Source organism: Pygocentrus nattereri, chromosome 6 (genome assembly GCF_015220715.1).
Source record: "Pygocentrus nattereri isolate fPygNat1 chromosome 6, fPygNat1.pri, whole genome shotgun sequence".
Taxonomy (NCBI): Eukaryota; Metazoa; Chordata; class Actinopteri; order Characiformes; family Serrasalmidae; genus Pygocentrus; species Pygocentrus nattereri.
The window spans coordinates 9,896,912-9,914,452 of NC_051216.1; the positions used below are offsets into that span (position 1 = coordinate 9,896,912).

Sequence of the window (17,541 nt, forward strand, 5' to 3'; positions counted from 1 at the left end):
AGTGAACTCTTTACTTTCCACTGTGTTTTATTCGGAGTGTTACTCTGATTAATACAAGAGCTTTTCTGGGCTTCAACACTGAAAATGCCCTCCATTCAGCTCCTTCTGCTTCATAGACTCACCATTTTCCTGGGAATGTTCATCATTCATTCATTCATTCAGTCATTCATTGTCCTCAGGTATTCATTCCTCCTCCGCCTTCAATTCGTTCATTTATTCTCTTCCTTCATTCAAGCATCCATCACCTAATTCCTTCCTTCCTTTCATCAATTGTCTACACTCACTGCCTTCACTCCGATTCATTCATGCAGGAACCTTTGCACAATTCATTCCCGACGCATGATCACGTGTTCGTTCCTTTAACTCATTCAATTCTTTGCTTTTTCCATTCATTCACGCTTTGATTCTCTTCATCCATTCATTCATTTCTCTTCAATCACCACCTTCACTTATTCCCTCAGTGCAATCTCTTCTTCCCTCGATTCCTGTGCCTCATTCATTCATTTGAATCATTCTTTTCCTCCCCTTAATTTCTCCCCCTTGCTCATTCATTAATTCCTTTCCTTCTTCCATTCATTCATTTCCTTTACTCATTTATGCACTTCATTCATTCATTCATTCATTCATTCATTACCTTCATTTAGTCCCTCGATGCAATCTCTTCTTCCCTTTATTTCTAAATCTCATTCATTCGTTAATTTTAATCCTTTCTTTCCACCCTTACTTCCTCCCCTTGCTCACTTATTCATTCCTTTAATTCATTCATTCCTTTCCTTCTGCTCATCATTCATTTCCTTAATTCATTTATGCCTTTATTCTCTTCATTCATTCATTATTCTTTCACTCATTTCCCTTCAATCATTTCCTTAATTTCTTCCTTTAACTCAATCCCTTCAGTCCTACCTCTCATTCATTCATCTCAATCCTTCTCCTCTTCCATCAGTTCACCATTATGGCCCAGAAGCAGAAGCTGGACTTGCTCTTCAGGCAGACTTTGTTCATGGTAGCAGAAACACGAATAAAAACAACAGAAATAAAACTCCTTGAATGTATAAGCTTTCTGGGACGCACTGACCTGATATAAGCAAAAAAGCTACAATAACTCGCTGTTAGAAACTGACCAACGATGGGCCAGTGGGGGTGGAAACACTGCAGCAACAGATGCTCTAAGGTCTGTAATTGTGTACCTATAAAGTGGACCTTCAAGGCAAGTGGAGCTCATAAAGGATCCAGTAAGTGGAAGCACAAAGTAGGTTGTTTCTAATAAACTGGAAATCCTTACAGTTGGCAAGGTCAAAGATCAACTTGTGGAATATTGATTTTCGACAAGCGTAATTGGAGTAAAAGGTACAAAAGAGTCCAGAAAACCTGCGGAGTTCATCGAATTCTCTCTCCCTCACACAGACACACAATCCTTCACTTCTCTGATGAGGCTAAATGAAAAAATCTCCACAGTCAACATCTCACTGTTGCCGTGAGCGACGCATTAAAAAGTGCACAAATAACATTAACCCCTTACCGATAATCAGGAAATTTACTGACCGCAGTAGCTGCGCCTGAGAGTCGCCCCGGGCAGATTCATGGCTTCTGGAGGAGCGCTGATGTGTGATGGGAGAGGGAGGATGTGGTGTTTAAAGAGCATCCAGACGGGTAGAGACAGCAGGGAAGACACTCTGAGCACCGTGACCCTGCAGAGATATTAAACACCCGGTCAGCGATCACAGCAGACTGACAACCTACAGTCAGCAACACAGCAGCCATGCGGCGTCTCAACAAAGCCTCAAGAGAAGGAAGTCAGTACTTTACAATCCCACACTAATCTTCCAAACCCCACGCTCACCACCCCCTGCAAGCTACCCCACATATTTTTGTTTAATATAATCAAAAAACAATATAATTATCAGATTAACTGCACTTTTAAAAACCTTTCAAAAACCCTCTTTAAGGGTGTAGTAAAGAAAATGGTTTTATTTAGAACCATTAACATGCCAAGAACCCTTGCATGATTCAAGGGTTCTCTGCACCATAAAAGGGTTCTTCGAGTTGATGGAGAATGTGCTGTTGAGGCTTCTATGCAGAGCCTTTTTGAGCATGATTATAGATAGCACCCAAAAGGGTTCTTCTATTTTTGCCATGTCAAGCTTGTAACAGCAGAAAAACCCTTCTGTATAGAACCATTAGGACACTAATGCCTCTGTGGATTGACTCTGCGTTGAGCTGCTAGCAGGCAATGAGGGGTGAATGCTTAGAACACCCTGCTGTGAAAAACAACTCACACCACTCCACCAAGATGGCCATGCCCAGATTAAAAAGGACAACTGAAGCTTTCTTGATGTACAACTGCCACGACAAAGAACAGCAGTTAAAACACAATAAAATGCTGTTTTCACACCTGGTAAGATGTTTTGAGAAAAGCGTATAAACTTGTTCCATCAGTGTTACTCAAGGACAAAACCGCACAGCTCAACCAACGCACCTCCACAACAAGCCAAAATTGTGAAACTGAGAAGAGTCAGTTGAGGTGGTTTGGACATTTGATCTGGTTTCCCTTTGGATGCCTCCCGATGGAAGTTTACCAGGCACGGCCTAAGGGGATGAGACCTAGATGTCATTCTAGGACCCGCTGGAGGTATTATACACTATACTGCCAAAAGTGTTCGCTCGTCTGGCTTCACACGCATATGAGCTTGAGTGAGATGCCATTCTTAATCCATAGGGTTCAATATTATGTCGGCCCACCCTTTGCAGCTATAACAACTTCAACTCTTCTGGGAAGGTTTTCCACAATGGTTAGGAGTGTGTTTATGGGAATTTTTGACCGTTCTTCCAGAAGTGCATTTGTGAGGTCAGACACTGATGTTGGATGAGAAGGCCTGGCTCACAGTCTCTGATCTAATTCATCCCAGAGATGTTCTGCTTGGTTGAGGCAGAAAGTCGGTGACCTCTGCGCACTATGCCCCTCAGCATCCGCTGACCCCGCTCTGTCATTTTACGTGGCCGACCACTTCGTGGCTGAGTTGCTGTCGTTTCCAATCGCTTCCACTTTGTTATAATCCCACTGACAGTTGACTGTGGAATATTTAGTAGTGAGGAAATTTCACAACTGGACTTGCTGCACAGGTGGCGTCCGATCACGGTACCACGCTGGAATTCACTGAGCTCCTGAGAGCGACCCATTCTTTCACTAATGTCTGTAGAAGCAGTCTGCAGGCCTAGGGGCTCGGCTTTATACACCTGTGGCCACAGAAGTGATCGGAACATCTGAATTGAATTATTTGGATGGGTGAGTAAATACTTTTGGAAATAGAGTGGTTCTCCAAGTTGGCCTGGGAGTGGCTTGACCCCCCCCCCCCTTCGCTCAAAACCGAAATGAGCTGGAGGAAGTAGCAGTGTCATCACGGAATCTCTGCTTTCCTTACTGCTCCTGTGATCTTATCTTGATTAAGTGGTTTAAAATGATGATGATGAGGTTTTATCGACACCCCCCCCCCCATCACAATTGTCATATAAATCAAAAATGAAAGCACTGTAAAATGTTGCTATAACAATAAAGTCTGCAAAGATGGAAAATGATTTATACAGGTATAAACCTTTATATCTCACAAAAAAAGCCACAAAAAGTCTCTAAAAAGTCAGAAGATGATTTAAAACAGATTCCCGCTGTAACTGTAAGACAGGGTGACCCCTACACCTGATGTATCCTGGCATGTCACCAAATATTTGAAATTGCTGATGCACTCTAAGTGCATTGTTTTGTGAGGTTTGTTCTTGTGTGTCTCATTATATTGAAAAAGATTTTTGTCAATGTTCTGTAAAACCTCTCAAACCTTCCAAACACTGGCGTGAAAGAATGGATTTGAGTGCAGAGCACGGACAGGTCAATAGTCCTCGAGACGTGCTCTCTCATGTCCTCAACAGCTTTAATGCCTCTATAAATTCTAATCTATAAATAAATATCAAAACACAGACTAATTAACAGACTTGCTCATTGTCAGCATTTGTGAAAATGCTTTACTGTTGCACTGCATTTCCTAAAAGTCATTTATTTGTGCTGAATTGCATATAAATTGGGCAGTATTACATAACTTTTAATATGCAAATGAAAATTATAAAAGGCAGCTCTTGGGATCTTGGATGAATAGCTGAGATTCAAAGACAGTGACAGATCCACTATGAGACAGAAGAAAAACCCTTATTAGCATACAAAGAAAGAATCTTCCTTGGGAAAATGAAAACTTACTGATTAGGGCTGTATTTAACAAAGTAGAAGAGCAAACTTTAGCTAAACTAAATAAGTTTCCAGTGTTTAACTTTTGAAATAATTTCACATTATTTCACCATTCCCTCCTTAAGGAGTTCATCATTAATTTTTAAGTATGCTTTATAGATATTTATAGCGCTGTGATGAAATTAGAAAGCAAATTAAGTGTTCAGTCGGCCATACGGCGCAACTTTTTAGATCCAAACATGATTTCAAATGTGCACAGTAAACTATTTCTCTCCACTGCTGTTGACTAATGACTTATATTACCAAAAAGCAATATGTGGGTATAAAGTCTGCTCTCTATTTATGACTTGTATGAGACGCTTAGTCTGGCGAAAAACTTTTTCAAGTTAAAAGCATTTTAAGAAACTGATGAGAAGAAAAAGTGAAGTAAGCACAAACATCATCTGCGGAGCTGTGAGTTCCTGACGCTTTGACAAACGCCAATACTTCCACGGAGGGACGTAACAGCGGGCAGAAGCGAGACGTGCGACAGGAAGAGGCATGGCCTTCCCCAGCCGAGCCTGACGACACCATCCCACCTTCAGGCTTCTGCTTCCATTTGGCAGAAGCGGCTCACGCAGCTGGACTTGTCTCTGAAGATTTGTAACTTTGTTTGTGAAGGCATTAAAAGCGCTCTCATCTCAGCGCCGGCCATCTCTCACGGCCAGACATCAGCCTGTTCATCTCCAACGCAAACCTGCCCATTTCTTACGCAGGACGTGTTAAACGCATTAGGACAGCTGGCACCAGACCGTATGTCTCCGAGATTGATTTGGCTTAGGCAAGATGCTGAATGGAGTAAATACTATAATTTCTGAGGGAGTCAGCAGCAGAGGAGATAAATGAAAATGAATAGGGGGAAAAAAAAAGCTTGATTTACAGGTCGGCTAAGATGAGGGTAATTCCATCAAATGCAGTACATCCTTCATGCCTTTCAGGTTTTAATCTTAATACTACAAGCAATAAAGAGCAACTCTTTGACCTAATTTTGCTCTCTCTCATCCCTTCTCCAACGAAAAGCGCTCCATGACTGAATATGAACGACACAAGCACTGTGTGTTGAATGACCGTGCTTATTTAATTACAATATTAGATGAATAAATTTAAATAATATCTATTCAGCTTTTTTTTATTTTTACCCAATTTTCTCTCCAATTTAGTCGGCCCCAATTCCCCCTGCTGGTTAGGGGGAAGTCACACGATGCCATCGACGCTAGGAAGGTGAAGGCTAACACAGGCTTCCTCCCAGACCTGTGAAGTGCCACTGCATCTTTTCGAACTGCCACTTACACAACGTCATCGGACAGGAATCTCGGAGGAAAGCACCAACCGCCAGATCCGTTACGTCAGCTAACACGCCTGCATTGACTGGCATCGCATTGAGTGATGGGGGGAGGTGGGGGGGGGGGCATCCTACCCACCCAGAGAGAGCGAGGTCAACTGTGCTCTCTTGGACTTCCGGCTACAGGCGGCTGTAGCATCACCAGGGATCCAACTCGCGATCTCCTGATGATGGGGCCAAGGGTTAGAAGTGGAGCCCCACTTCAGTTTTGCAGCATTTTTTTTTAAAACCAAAGTATTTTTCTATTAAATGCAGGCATCGCCCCCTACTGAGCAAAACCAAAAGGTCAAAACTTCCCAAGAACATTATCCAGAAACTAGCGATGCATCAATAATGTTTTTCTGACCAAGTTTGAGTACAAGAACATATTTTTCCGGTACTTGGCAAAGAGCGACTGGTTAGAATTAAAATCAAGTGCATTAGCTATGCTGTATGATTAAATGCCACCTTGAGATTCAGCAGCGCTGCCGGGGAGAGAAGCAGGTCTAGTTTAGGAATCGCAGCCGAGGAGCTTGCGTGTGGAATTTCTTCTTGGAGTCTCAGCTGTTTGAGCTGTAGCTAAATGCCACCTAACAGCAGTGGTGGACAGTAACGAAGTAAATATAATTCATTACTGTACTTTAGTTTTTTCGTGTATTTACTTTCACTCCACTACATTTCAGAGTCTAATATCCGACTTTTTCCTCCGCTACATTTTGAGAAATCTGACATTCCTTTTGGTTTCTGTGTGTATAAAAACGTAACATGTCAAAACGAAAGAAGCGCAAAGCCAGAGCACCAATCAGGGCCCAGCGGTCACTTTGTTTAGAGCTGGTTTTGACCTGTTGGTCATACCGACCCAGTGCAGCACGCGGTTCAACGTCAGCGCAGCAGCGTAAAACTTTGGGAGAGTCTGTTCAACATAAATGATGAACTAACCTAACTTTGTGTAAATAGAGCACAATATAGAAATATGTCCACATATGCAGTCGAGACTGACGTGGCTTTTTTCTGAATTTCTAAAAAAACCATTTCATTTTATAGTAAATTAGTTTGGGCTGGTTTATGTTTATGAACAGACTCCTACAGATCAACATAGTAAAGGAGCTCATCTGTGATCCTGAGTTTAAAGCCAGTTTTTATTCAACTTAAACTTGGAACTAAGTTGTAAATAAATCTGAAACTGAAACTTTGCTTGTGTGTAAAAAGTGATTTCAGAGCCACTCGGTTCTCCCTGATGGAAACTGTTTACCTTCAGTGTTTTGTGCTTCTGATCATTTTAATAGACGTCAGCGTCACTAATTAATGACGTTCTATTAAAAGACTGGTTTACCAAGAGAGACGCTGGAGGACTTTCACCTGAAATGAGTTCATGAAGCCAGTCTGGTTATAAAAATGATAACAGGACCAGATCAGAGCCAGAATTACTCTTTTAGTACTTTTACTTTATACTTAAGTACATTTGAAGGTAAATACTTTAGTACTTTTACTCAAGTGGAGGTCTAGAGTGAGGACTTCTACTTTTACTGGAGTGATATTTTACCTTGGGGGTCTCGACTATAACTCAAGTACATGATTTGTGTACTTCGTCCTCCACTGCCTAAAAGCAGACACACTGTGATTTTAGAAATCTTGCTTTTTGGTGAGTCTCTGTTTGAACAAATCATCACATATGAACAAAGCCTATGGTCTATATACTCACCTTGTATGAAAATGCACTGCTAACACTGCACTGAAGTTAAAGCAGGTGGTGATGTACATGGTAGGACAATACGGTTTCTCTACAGCCTATTCCTGGTGAGAATCTTCCAAAGCAGAACATTTCAAGCGTCCAATGACTTGACCAATGCCTCCTTCACTGCGTTTATTCATCACTCTGTATAGTTGGACTCAGGGAGACTCGGGCACACTGTGCTCCATGATGCCTTCAGTATGCTGTGCTCTGTAAATGATTCACCTTCAAGACACGACAGAAGCTGGGAATGACAAGAGATACGCAGACCTTTAATTCAGTGTTTTCAAACTGGGCTTGGAGTTCAGCTCAGGAATTAATAATACTAAAGTATTTTAACCAGGGAAACCACTGAAGATGCAAGGAGTAGAGGTCGTAAAGGTGGATGACTTCAAATATCTTGGGTCAACCATCCAGAGCAATGGACAGTGTAGAAAAGAGGTGAAGAAGAGGGTGCAGGCAGGATGGAGTGGGTGGAGACGGGTGTCAGGGCTGATGTGTGACAGAAGGATAGCAGCAAGAGTGAAAGGGAAGGTTTACAAGACAGTAGTTCATCCTGCTATGATGTGTGGTTTGGAGACTGTGGCTCTGTCTAAAAGACAGGAGGCTGAGCTGGAGGTGGCAGAGATGAAGATGCTGAGATTTTCATTGGGAGTGACGAGGCTGGACAAGATTAGAAATGAGCAGATCAGAGGGACAGTGAAGGTGGAGCAGTTTGGAGATAAAGCCAGAGAGGCCAGGTTGAGATGGTTTGGACATGTGTTGAGGAGGAATAGTGGATATATTGGTCAAAGAATGTTGGAGATGGAGCTGCCAGGTAGAAGGAGAAGAGGTAGACCTCAGAGAAGGTTTATGGATGTAGTGAAGGTGGACATGGAGATGGTTGGTGTGAAAGTAGAGGAGGCAATGGATAGGGCAAGATGGAGGCAGATGATCTGCTGTGGCGACCCCTAAAGGGAGCAGCCGAAAGAAGAAGAAGAAGAAGAAGAAGAAGAAGAAGAAGATTTTAACCAGGGCAACCACTGCTATGCAGTGCAGGATTACATGCCTGGAGCTGAACTCTGCACTAGCAAACTCAGAAAATCACATCTGTCGAAACACAACATCGTTTTCTGACCCACGACATTCAGTCTGGTAATGAATGTTTCTCCATTCAAATGTCATTTAAATCTCCAGAAACAGAGAAGTAAAGTAATACCTGGCTCTTTGCAGCTCTGTTAGGGGAGCAAGCAAGCAAGCCAAGTTTAGTTATATAGCACTTTTTACAACAGGTGTTCTCACAAAGCAGCTCCATAGAACAATCAGTATTACAGAAAGAAAAAGAAAAGAAAAATCCGGGTCCAAGCCCCCATCAGTGTCGAGAGTGGCAAAAGCAGCAAGGAAACACTCCCTAAAGAGGAAGAAACCTCAAGAGGAACCAAGACTCAGAAGGGGAACCCATCCTCCTCTGGTCGACACCAGATAGCAAACATTGTTAGTATAAAGTATTGAAGTACAAAGAGGGAAAAACAGTGGTTAATTTGATTAGTAATCAGATTAGAGCGACAACTCTCGGGCTTCTGTGCTTTTAAATGCTCTAAGAGACTCTCCAGAACAGGGAGAGGGGTTGTGTATAAGATAAGACATGAATCTGGTAGCTTTCTGCCAGTTTAAGTGGGACGAGGAATTCAGGGGGGTGGGGTGGGGGGGGTTGGGTGGCTATGAAAGGATCACAGCCTGTTTTATCGACTTTCTCGAGATATTGTTTTTCTGTTCCAGAGTAAGGAGAGTAATTTAAGTGATCTTTCACCTCTATTTATGATCATGTGGAGCAGCGAAGCCAGAAATTCGGTCCCACATATGGCAGCTACAACTGAAAACTGTGTTAGCACGGAAGTGTACACTCAGCTTATTTCCCAGATTTTATCGGAACGTTGGTATCGGTGAATTTTTATGAGTACAAGTAAATTAGCACAGTATCAGCACAATACCAGTATCAGTATCAACACATATCTAGACAAAACACTGGAAGGAAACAAGACTTAAAAGTAGGAACTCCATAAGAGCAAGAAATACTGAAAGGGACCAACACTCAAAAAAGCTGTCCTTACAGCATGAGTGGGAGCAAAAAACTAAAAATAAACGGGAACCGGTGCTCCTTTGGTCTGGACAGTGAAACTGGATAGAAAAACTATGATGGAAGTTCAAGAATGATGCAAAGGTCAATGATTATACCAAGTAGTAAACTGCTACGTTACTTCATACAGACACTATTTTGTATAATTTAAAAGACAGTCAATTACGTCAAACATATGAGTCTCCTGATCTTTTCCATTTGTCAGCTGATTAAATGTCAGGAGACACCTAGAGTGTTTATCTGGAGGCCATCCTGACTTCCTTACTCAAGAGAAGCAAGGCCACGGTATAACAAACCCATGGAATATTTGTGTACAACCATGCCGAGAGCCAAAGGCCGGGCAGATTCATCGGTTTGAACTCTACGGGAAACAATTTTAACTCGAGAGTCTGCCCAGGCTGTGCGGCTTGCTAAGCAAGAAAACACCCTCAATGCCCCTTTGAAGAGCTTCCTAATTAGCCAACATTCATACACCAGATTGACATGAAATGTGACATAAGCTTGCAAAGGATTTCAAGCCTTCAGCCATTTTCAAAGCAAAAGAAAATTCTCAGCCACTTTTATGAACACGTATGGGATTTTCCAGATGAAGCTTCTTAGATTTTTTTTTTTCCTCTGCATTTTAAACGAGGGGGTCCAGCGGTCTGAAATGCCTCTGTTGAAAAGACTCTTCGTTTTGAAATTCGGCCAACTGCCGATTAGCACAGGCAATTAGGCAGCCTCCCCATGCTCTACCTTGCTAAATAAAAAATGTAAACAGAGATAACGCATTAGTCCTGGCAGACCACAGCTCACCATGGACATGCGGTGAAACAGGTAAAAGCTGTAGATGACTATGTAAGTACTGATGGATCAGCTTTGGGATCAGTCGAGCAGGGTAATCGTGTTTTCCGGACACTGCCAGCACGGGCACTTTCACAGGGAGGTTAACACACAGCTGCCTCACGCTTTTAACTCGTGAATCTCCGCTTCTGAAATATTAATTCTGTGTGGACAGCTGATACAAAATTGATGTAGCAAATGATGCACCATGTCAAAAGCCTTGGACGTACTGATGTAGAGTAGAACTAGGATGGAGCATGTATGTGGAGCCATGAGGGCAGGTTTGAAGACCTCTAGTGTGGCGGACGGTGCTAAGTTATTAGTTATAATAGAGCTGGGCGATACAGCCAAAAATGTTATCACAATAAACAAAATATCGATACATATCATGATAAATGTCAAATCATTATTTCTTTCATGTTTGGAGGCTGATTTTTGCTCCTGGGTAGTTAATTGCTGTTATATTCTTTATAGTCAGAACACGACGAACACTCACCAACCAGTGGAACATTTCACAGATCTGTCATGGGGCAGTGGGAGAAAGTTTCCGGTGAGCTGTTCTTATCAGCTGGAAAAGCACAGCCGCAGTTTTTGTAACAGTCATAATTTAAGAAAGATTATTTTTAGCTGTCTGGTGACGAGGCTCAGTTATCCCATTACAAACGCTAAACAAGTGGCCAACAACACTGCTAAACTCTTTAGTTTCTTAACATGTCAGAGCACATCACAGTACTCAGACACCAGCTAGCAGACGGCTGGGTTTCTACATAGTAGTTTGAGGGATAAACCACAATATAACACCAGACAAAGAGAGTCCTCCTTTTAGGTATGTTTAAACTGAAATAGGTGCTTTTGTGTCGTGTTTGATCTACAGTATCATCAGTTCGCCGTGTTGTGTGAGTGACAGAGCGCTGCTTCAAGTTAGCTGCTGCTAAAAACAGCTAGCCTGGAAAGATAGCGCTCTCCTGCTCTCCAATACCTCACACCTTCCTCAGTTTACTTTTATTTAAATCAGCACTGTGCCACACACCCATTTCACTTTTGTTGCTTGGAAATGCACTAAAACTAAAATATGACAGTTTGGTGCTCTAACACAGACGTGACTTAACACTGCTAAAGCTTGTAAGGAAGTATGGAAAGAGGTGAGTTCACTGTAGGTCAGCACAGCTACGCCACTTATCTCATCACTCAGACTTAGTCACAGGGGCCCAGATCGCTGGTCGCTCCACTCAAACAGAGAGTATATAACTCCACGTTTCAAAGGCGACCCTTTTTTACTCGTCGCCCCCTCCCTCTCTAATCATGTGGAAGAGCTCAGAAGTGCGCCCGCTCCTGGCGACAGTTGCGCTCCTTGCAGTAGAAAATGCCGCCAGGGTTGCCGCTAGAACGTGAAGTGTGAGAATGTTGTATTATATCGAACATTTTCCTAACCTTTCTTATCGCTATATCGAGGAAAAGTACATAGCGATAATTATCGTTATCGTTTTGTCCCCCAGCCCTAGTGTGTAATGTTCATGAAGCTCAGTTCAGCAGTCACTTGACTTGGACTCAAGTCAGACTTGATTCACAAATTTGAGGACATGTGACTTGACAAAATCAAATTCGATTTGGACTTGAACATCAGTGACTCGGAATTTGACTTGAGGCACAACACAAAAAGACTCAAGATTCAAAGCGGAAGAAACGTGGAGAGGCTTCTGTCTACAGGTCGCACAATCATCCGTTACTTTCTGTGTAAATGGATTCATCCATCCATCCATCCATTGCGCAGCACTTAAACTCATCTTTTTACTTCTTAAGGCAGCAAAGACAATACACAAAAGTAAGTTGTCGTTTTTTCCTTATAGCAGATAAACAAGCTCTCTTTCTCTATTTGAACCACTTAAAAGGCTTTTGCCATTAAAACAAGTGAAAAATTCACAAAATTCATTTTCAAGCATAAATTCAAATCGCTTGTTAATTAGTGTCATTGTCACGTGACAAAACGCACAGGACTTGTTACCATTTAAAAAATAAATAAACCACAAACCCTCGGTTTGTATAGCGTATCTGAATGAGCAGCACTGGGTAACACTGGCAAGCTATGTTTATAGTCAGCTGCTCTTATTTGGCGTAATCTTCTACGCATTGACCCCATCACCAGGAGAGCATGAGTTTGATGCCTGGTGCTGCTAAAGCTGTCCATGGCTGGGAGTCCATGAGAGCATGTGCAAGCCTTTGCCCTGCTAGTGGTGGTGGCATTGTGTGACTAGTCCAGACTAGTGGGTGGAACTGGAGACAACTAAATTGGGAAGAAAATTGGGGTAAAATCCAAAAGAAATTTTAACAAAAAATGTATGTTAATCTACACACTAACAAGACCTTGGTGTGTTATCATGCCATCACTAAACAGGTCATCACTGATACCATCATTTTCAGTTTTGGCATTAAATTGGCTAAAGAATGCAGACTGACTTGTTGAGGACTCAGGCCTCGACCAAAGACCAGCCTTTACTGGTTTGAGAATTGTATTGAGAATTGCCCGTCTTGTGAAAACAGACTTAACTGTAACTTCTGATTCACTGACTTGGTCCTACTTAGATGTTACAGCCAAAATCTCTGTGGCAAATCAAAAAGGTATTCACCGCACAGCAGATGTGTTAAGACAACACATTCTGTCTCTAAACCAGAGGTGGACCAAGTACACAAAACATGTACCTGAGTTAAAGTAGAGACCCCCAAGGTAAATATTACTCCAGTAAAAGTAGAAGTCCTAACTCTAGACCTCAACTTGAGTAAAAGTACTAAAGTATTTACCTTCAAATGTACTTAAGTATAAAGTAAAAGTACTAAAAGAGTAATTCTGGCTCTGATCTGGTCCTGTTATCATTTTTATAACAAGACTGGCTTCATGAACTCATTTCAGGTGGAAATCCTCCAGCGTCTCTCTTGGTAAAGCAGTCTTTTGTAAAATATTACTCCAGTAAAAGTAGAAGTCCTCCTTTAGACCTCCACTTGAGTGAAAGTACAAAAGTAGTTGCTTTAATTGCACTTAAGTATCAAAAGTACCAATAGATGAATTAAGTACAAGTTTAAGTTGAATAAAAACTGGCTTTAAACTCAGGATCACAGATGAGCTCCTTTACTATGTTGATCTGTAGGCGTCTGTTCATAAACATAAACCAGCCCAAACTCATTTACTATAAAATGAAATGGTGTTTGTAGAAATTCAGAAAAAAGCCGCGTCAGTCTCGACTGCATATGTGGACATATTTCTATATTGTGCTCTATTTACACAAAGTTAGGTTAGTTCATCATTTATGTTGAACAGACTCTCCCAAAGTTTTACGCTGCTGCGCTGACGTTGAACCGCGTGCTGCACTGGGTCGGTATGACCAACAGGTCAAAACCAGCTCTAAACAAAGTGACCGCTGGGCCCTGATTGGTGCTCTGGCTTTGCGCTTCTTTCGTTTTGACATGTTACGTTTTTATACACACAGAAACCAAAAGGAACGACAGATTTCTCAAAATGTAGGAGGAAAAAGTCAGATATTAGACTCTGAAATGTAGTGGAGTGAAAGGAGAAAGTCGCCCAGAAATGGAGAAACTTCAGTACAGATACACAAAAATAAAAAGTACTTAAGTACAGTAACAAATTACATTTACTGATTTACTGTCCACCACTGCTTTAAACACAGTTGGAGGCAACACATTAAGTTACTTTTAACACAAAATGTGTTGAAATATTTCTGTGCCGACTTATGGATAACTGAGAAGGTGACACAAAAAGCATTAAAGGTAAAACAAATAAATGTGTTGCTATTTCACACATCACTTTTTAGAGTTTGACCTTCGCGATTCATTAACCCACATAATCAATAAGCTGTTATTAAAATCATGTTCATTTCATGTTCATTCTGCTTCATCGATTAAGCCAGACACCAACTGATTAGCAAATAATTCCTCATGTGTGCTTTACCAAAGAACAAGTTAATAAATCAAGCTCTGAGTGAAAAAGAGCAAGAACACTTTCTTCATGAACAAAAGCCGACAAAGTGGATGGCCAGCAATGTTATTCTTTTAGTTCTGCTATAACTACTTCAACAGCATCAGCTTTAATCTCAAGATCAATGCCTCCAGTACTGGAACCATCTAAAGTTCCCCTAACGAGGTATCTGACTGTATCCATGAAAGAAAACCAGGTGAAGCTTCATGAGCTCCAGGATAGTTTCTCCAGGGCTGTGTTGACACTCACTGCTGGCACTTAACATACACTACATTTCCAAAGCTATTCACTCACCCATCCAAATCATTGAATTCAGGTGTTCCAGTCACTTCCATGGCCACAGGTGTATAAAACCAAGCCCCTAGGCCTGCAGACTGCTTCTACAGACATTAGTGAAAGAATGGGTCGCTCTCAGCAGCTCAGTGGATTCCAGCATGATACCGTGATCAGACGCCACCTGTACAGTCACGAAATTTCCTCACTACTAAATATTCCACAGTCAACTGTCAGTGGGATTATAACAAAGTGGAAGTGATTGGGAACGACAGCTACTCAGCCACAAAGTGGGCGGCCACCTAAAATGACAGAGGATGCTGAGGGTCATAGTGCGCAGAGGTCACCAACTTACTGCAGAGTCAATCTCTACAGACCTCCAAACTTCATGTGGCCTTCAGATCAGCTGAAGAACAGCATAGAGAGCTTCATGGAATGAATTTCCGTGGCCGAGCAGCTGCATCCAAGCCTTACATCACCAAGTGCAATGCAAAGTGTTGAATGCAGTGGTGTAAAGCGCCGCCACTGGACTCTAGAGCAGTGGAGACGTGTTCTCTGGAGTGACAAATCACGCTTCTCCGTCTGGCAATCTGATGGACAAGTCTGGGTTTGACAGTTGCCAGGAGACGGTACTTGTCTGACTGCATTGTGCCAAGTGTAGAGTTTGGTGGAGGGGGGATCATGGTGTGGGGTTGTTTTTCAGGAGTTGGGCTCGGCCTCTTAGTTCCAGTGAAAGGAACTCTTAATGCTTCAGCACCAAGAGATTTTGGACAATTTCATGCTCCCAACTTTGTGGGAACAGTTTGGGGACGTCCCCTTCCTGTTCTATGAGTGAGTTTGGTTTGGAAGAACTTGACTGACCTGCACAGAGTCCTGACCTCAACCCAACAGAACCCCTTTGGGATGAATTAGAGTGGAGACTGTGAGCCAGGCCTTCTCATCCAACATCAGTGTCTGACCTCAGAAATGTGCTTCTGGAAGAACGGTCAAAAATTCACATAAACACACTCCTAACCCTTGTGGAAAGCCTTCCCAGAAGAGTTGAAGCTGTTATAGCTGCAGTGGGTGGGTTGGCATCATAAACTCAATGGATTAAGAATGGGATCTCACTCAAATGAGCCAATACCTTCAGCAATATAGTGTATGTGTGGGATGCTGAAGGACTGGACTGAAACATCTGTACTTAGTCAACCCAAATAAAAAATGAACACTTTTTAAAACCTTTGTTGGTTCATGTCTTTGAAAATATTAAGCACTTTTCATAATATTGTATCATTTAAAATATCAAACTTTGTTTTCCTGTAATCTTTTATCCAACTGTAAAGAATTATTTTGCCTTGAAAACATTAGTTCTAATTACACCACCATGGACCAGCAGGCGGGGAAAATAGTATTAACCAAGAATATCATGCATTACCTTCCCCACCTCCCACAAGAGAAAACGCTCAGCTAGATCAGAGATTCTGCCTGAAACCGTGCTTCACTCGGAAATTCGTATGGACAAAAAATGTGTTATGATTTCCCATTCCCATAAGACCGGGCGTACACTACACAGCTTTTAAAATGTTAACAGGTTTCTAAATCCAAGAGCATCACAAACCTCACAAACCCAGAATTTCTTGTCTTTTTGTTATAAGGGCACTAGACTACACAACAGGGCTACGAGGAAGTTTAACACTCAAAGAGTTTGGCCTACGAATCAGAACTCAAACTTCCAGATCTCCTCAGAGATCACAGGACACAAACAAAGTCAAGCGTACTGGACCAGACCTGGTCAAGCTTTTATGCACAGAGCAAACTGGGGATTAAAATGGGGTTGAGAAACGTTGATACCACAGTGAGAGCTGCAGAAATCTTTCATCATAAACTGGCAGCTGAGCTCTGAATCCATACATTATAAACAGCATAACAACTCTTATTTGCCTGTGTTTCACATGCAACTCCTCTGTCTCCACACCTGTTTTTCCACTCTTCTAGCTCTCTGCCTGGCTGGATGAATCACTCACTGAGTAAATCTCTGACCTTCTCACACCGCAGGGCTCGTGAACATTGTGTGTGGTAAATATCAAACATGTTTGACAATATCAGAGGGTCTATGATCACATCATGGTTCGATCGGAGGGCTAAAGATTCACTCGTCCCTCCTCTCACATTACTAGATCATCCACACCATCAGTTGCTTCTGATCAAGTTCCTGACCTGGAAAATCGCTTCAGATTGTGAAAAACTGTCGCACGGGGTAGTTCGGGGTTAAAATCGGTTAGGGTAGGAAGCCTAAGAAGAGATGAACCGGATAAATGTTATTCGTCCATTATCAGGAACGTTCGCACGTCTGTCTTTTGTCTCTGTTTGTCTCTTTGTTGATGTCTGTTGTTGTTTGACTGTTGTTTGACTGGAATGGTTCGGTGCAGGTGTATATAGGTGTGTGGGTCTATATGTAGGTGTATATATGAGAGCAGGTGGATGTAGGTACAAAAAAAAAAAAAAAAAAGGAGCGTTCGCACGTCACCCATGACAGTTTGGTACAGAAATACAGAAACTCAAACTTGCAAGGTATTGTTAGAAAAGTTTCAAACATTATTAAAATACCTTTTTCTTCAGCTGACTCAGTGTTTACAGTGTTTATACTCTTACAGTGCCCTCTTAAGTGAGCAAAAAGAATAATCACAGATTCCTTTCACTACAAAAATTCTTTAAAAACTAAGACAACCTATTTCAAGCACAACTTTTTTTCCTATTCATAGTTTTCATGTATGCCATTAAGAAGACCACGTCACCATTTGGATGGCAAGCTGTGACTCTGGTGTGCTCTGAAAGAGCTCGTCTCATCACCTTTACTGCAACTACAACCCTGCAGGTGGATAAAAACCAAGCCAAACAGACCAGAATGACCATGAAAATGTTGGAAAGATATGTAGATGCTTTAGCTTCAGTCTCCAGAAAATTCTATGAGAAGAACAGCTAGAGTAGTGATTAGTCAGGGAGGGGGCCACAAGTAAAATAGGGTCACCAAATATCCTTTAGC

The 17,541-nt window shown here is 41.9% G+C and overlaps 1 long non-coding RNA gene across 1 annotated transcript in view; it reads right to left on the reverse strand.

Moving 5' to 3' along the window:
* Positions 1-1,560: 1,560 nt before the first annotated feature.
* The window catches only part of LOC108433054, a 77,998-nt gene continuing 62,017 nt past the window's right edge, over positions 1,561-17,541 (reverse strand). Inside the window, exon 3 of the long non-coding RNA XR_001858268.1 lies at positions 1,561-1,688. This is a non-coding gene — a long non-coding RNA (uncharacterized LOC108433054). The remainder of the gene's footprint in view (positions 1,689-17,541) is intronic.